We start from the raw sequence: 4,561 nt of genomic DNA, 5'->3' as shown, positions 1-4,561 counted from the left end.
AGTGGAGAACTGAATGACAGAAGATGGAGTAAAGGTAAGGACACTTCATCTTGTTGAAGGAATCAGATACATAGCACTGGTTCCTAAGGACTGGCAACGTAAGACACAACGACGAAGTATGATAGAGGCAAAATTTCAGAACACAGTGGTTTTGTTTTCATGGCCCAGATGTAGTAGGCTCTACAGATGTTACGAGGTTTGCAAATAGATGAGGGTGGCGGGAAGTCAGAATCAGGACATGGCAAATATTTTATGAGTCTGTAATAAATATATTTATAAAGCTACAATAGCTCTATGTGTAAAATATAGTACATCTTTAGTTTGATCGCCCTGTCATGATCATAATATACATTGCATGCTTGCAACTCTAGAATAAAAGGAGGGATTAGAAAGGTAACTTACAGGGATAAATTCAAAGCGTAACATTACAAAAAAATAAATGTTTTGGAATTAGAGAAATAAGATTGAACAATCTACACTCATGGTTACCACTTAACAGGATATTCCTACATCATTTTGTTTTATTTTTTAGGACAAACCTCCAAACCCCAAGGTTTTGGTTTATGAAATTCTCTGTGTTGTTATTGGTAGGTAGAATAATAGCTCCATAAAAAATCCATGTCTTAATCTCTAGAACCTGTAAATAAGCTGTACCACAAGGGAAAAGAGATCTTGCAGATGTAACAAAGGTTACAAACTTTAAAATTATGAGATGATTGTGCGTTATTAGGGTGGGCCAATCTAATCTCTGGAGCCCCTAAAAGCAGAGAACTTTTCTTCCTACTGGAGGCAGGAAAGACGCAGCAGAACAAACGTCAGGGAGATCTGAAGCATTTGTGGGCTCACCGGTGCTGATGGAGGGAATGCATGCGAGGCATGTGGGGAGCCTTGAGGAGCAAAAACCTCAGACAGTCAGCTGGGAAATGGAGAGCTCAGTCCTACAACCACGTGGAACTGAATTCAGCCCCAAATCTGAATAAATTTAAGAGTGGATTCATCCCCACAGCCTCCAGAAAGGAGCGTAACCCCTGCCATCACACTGATTCCTGCCTTATGATACTCTAAGCAGAAAACCCAGCTAAGCGAAGATGTACTTTTGTCTGACCTCTGGACCTGTGAGATAATAAATCAGTGTTATTTTAAGCACTAAATTTGTGGCAATCTGCTACAGCAGAAATAAAAATTAATACAAATACTAAACCCCCTCTATAACTGTTGATGGACTATTTGTGTGAAGCTGTCATAATTGAGGATTGAAACAGTGATAACCAGATAAGCAAACTTACAGAGATGTTGCCAGTTTTTAATTCAAATGTCATTTATTTGCCTATAGACATTTGTCTAGTAAATGAAATAACTTGATGAATAATTGAAACTTTGTTATTTGATACCTCTTCAATTATTCAATAACAAAAGAGAAGACAGTATTATTGCCATGGAGTTTAAATAAATAGTTCTCCCAGAATTTATTTAACTCTTACACTGACCACAATGCCAAGGTTACCAGGCTGGCTGTGAAGGTTGGAAACCTCTTTTGAATTATTCTTTTAGGCATTGAACATGAGGTCATTACAAGTTAGTGAAGCACAGAGGGCAGTATTTGCATCTCACCCAGCAAATGACCTAATCCTGCTAAAAAGATCTTCGTTACTTTGAACAAAGGAAGCTAACTTTTCTTTGAGAATAAATTCTTTCACAATCTAAACAGAGGATTTGGAGAATTATAATCTGTACTTTGGGGAGATGATAATAAAACTGATCGTTAGTTAACTCACAGCAAGATAATTTTTATTAACAAAACACAAAAATAGAACTAAAGAACTGCGGAGAGAGGCGGTTCTCTGTGTACTCTCGCTGTACTCTCTCTAGGGTATAGTGGGTGATTCGGGAAGGTCATGTTTATTTATTTGGTAACTGTGAGTCAATACTCCAGAGGAGGAGACTCATTTCAGGATCATTAACAAAGTCTTAGCTCTTCATGTGGCTTCTCCGCAGCCTTGCGTTTACTATTAAGGTGCAGTGGCTAATAACGACAAGTTATCAATGACCTCCTTCCAAGTGAAAATATGTCAGAAGCAGGAGACTCTCCTACACGCAGTCTTTTGACATCAAAGACAACACAGCTGGAATAGAAAAAAGGGCTGGTATCTCTCTAGAAAATGTCCTGTGATGGTGGAGAGCATCCACTTGGTGGGGAGCATCACATCCCTGAAGGTAGAATTTCTGTTCTGATGATAACAGTACATGCATCTCGCTTATAACACATAAACTCCAATTAAAAAAAAAAATCAGAGAAATTTAGGGGAAAATTCTCTTACTGAGTCAACGTTTATTTTGAAAACTGCACCTGACATCAGTAAAGGGCGAACTTAAAGTGGACCTTAAGGACAACATCAAAACCCTCTCAAGGAGACAAAAACATTTCCTATTTGAAAAAGTCCTCCAGTAAGGGAATTTCAGTGTCCCATGGAAACTCATAGCAACGTAGCATTTTTACAATATTTATTTTCATATATAACCCACCTGTTGAAGTCTGCTTCTTTTTGAAAAAATATTCAGTATTTATTAATTACTTACCATGGTCTCATATTTTCTCTCTTTTTAACAATGTTATTGAGCTATAATTCATATTTCAAAAATTCACCCATTTAAAATGGTTTTTAAATGATTTTAGTGTATTGGAATTGTAGAACTGTCAACTCACAGTCTGGTTAGGTAGGACATTTTCATCACCTCAAAGAGAAATTAATTAATAGTCACACCACCATCCTTCCCCCAACCCCCACCAGCCCCAGATAATCATTAATTTGCCTTCTGTATCTATAAAATTGCATATTTTGGATATTTGATGAATATGTGGCATCATACAGGATATGGTCTTTTATGACTGCTTTATTTTTTTACTCAGTAGAATGCTTCAAGGTTGTGGTATGTATCAGTACATCATTCATGTACAAGTTTTTAAGTGGATATATGTTTTCATTTCTTTTAGATTTTTATTAGGAGTGGAATGATGAGTTATATGGTATAATCTTGAGAACCGTTTTGAGGGACTGCCAAATTGTTTTCCAAAGTGGCTGCACGATGTAACATTTGACTAGCAACGTCCGACATATCTCATCACACTTGCCGTTATCTGTCTTTTTTACTATAGCTATCCTAGTTAATATGAAATGGTAGCTCACTGCGGTTTTCATTTGCATTTTCGCAGTTAATTACATTGGTCCCCTCTTCACCTGATAATCAGCAATTTATATATCTTCTTTGGAGAACTGTCGATTCAAATACTTTGCCCATTTATTAATTGGTTTATTTGTCGTTTCTGTTATTGAGTTGTAACAGTTCTTTATACGTTTTGGATACAAATATCTTACCAGATACATAATTTGAACATATATTCTCACATTCTGTGGTGCATCTCTCCAATTTCTTGATGGGATTATTTATTGGGAAAAAAAAGCAATTTTCCTTTATTGAATTGACTTAACATCCTTGTCAAAAGCCAATTCACTGTAAATGTATGGGTGTATTTCTCAGCTTCAATTCTATTTCATTGATCTATATATTTATCTTTTTGCCAATACCACGCTGTCTTGATTATTGTAGCTTTGTAGTAAGCTTCAAAATTAGGAAGTATGAGTCCTTTAACTTCCTCTTTTTCAAGATAATTTTTGCTATTATTCTCAGTTCATTGAAGTTCCATATCAATTTTAGGATCACCTTGTCAATTTCTGCAAAAACAAAAAAAGGCAGGTAGGATTTTGATAGAGATTGTTTTGAATCAGTAGATCAATTTTGGGGAGTAGTAGCATTTTAACAATATTAAGTCTTCTGATCCATGAACATGAAACGTCTTTTTTTCATTCCTTTAGGTCTTCTTTCTTTTCTTTCAACAATGTTTTGTGGTTTTCAGTGCACAAGTTTTGTACTTTTGCATTAGTTTGTTTTACTTTAATTTCTTTAATCAGCTTAAAGATATTTATTATCTCATGTAATAACCTTTTACCAATCAGTCCTATGAATTAAATGCCATTTTGCCTAATGACTGGCAGTTTGAATTATTATGTATAAAAGTTCTTTAGTCTATGGCCACACCACCCTGAACAAGCCCGATCCCATCTGATCTCGGAAGCTAAGCAGGGTCAGGCCTGGTTAGCTGGGAGACCACCTAGGAAGACCAGGTGCTGTAGGTGTAAAAAAAAAAATTCTTTAAAGACATGAATTCTCTTTTCTGTTGACTGAATCTCCCACAGTACCCACTTAAAGTATAAGGTTCTCTAAAAGAAGTTAATTTACAAGTGCTGAATGGTTTGTTTTTACTGGAGATTATTATTATTTTTTTAACAATATTTGTTCGGCCACAATAGATTGGAAAGGTATTAATAGGGTTAGTTTCTTCTGAGACCTCTCTCCTTGGCGTGTAAATGGTCTTCTTTTCCACATGTCTTCACTTGGCTTTCCCTCTGCGTATGTCTGTGTCCAAACTTCCTCTTCTTATGAGAATATCAGTCATATTACATTAGGATACATGCTAATAACCTCATTTTAATTTAATTGCCTT

The 4,561-nt window shown here is 35.9% G+C and overlaps 1 pseudogene; it reads left to right on the top strand.

The window, feature by feature from the left end:
• The first annotated feature begins 4,081 nt into the window (after positions 1 to 4,081).
• LOC112482341 lies at positions 4,082 to 4,193 on the top strand (annotated as a pseudogene).
• Positions 4,194 to 4,561: the final 368 nt, after the last annotated feature.

This window comes from Pteropus alecto, unplaced genomic scaffold (assembly GCF_000325575.1).
Source record: "Pteropus alecto unplaced genomic scaffold, ASM32557v1 scaffold195, whole genome shotgun sequence".
Classification (NCBI taxonomy): Eukaryota; Metazoa; Chordata; class Mammalia; order Chiroptera; family Pteropodidae; genus Pteropus; species Pteropus alecto.
This window is presented reverse-complemented; position numbering and strand designations above follow the sequence as displayed.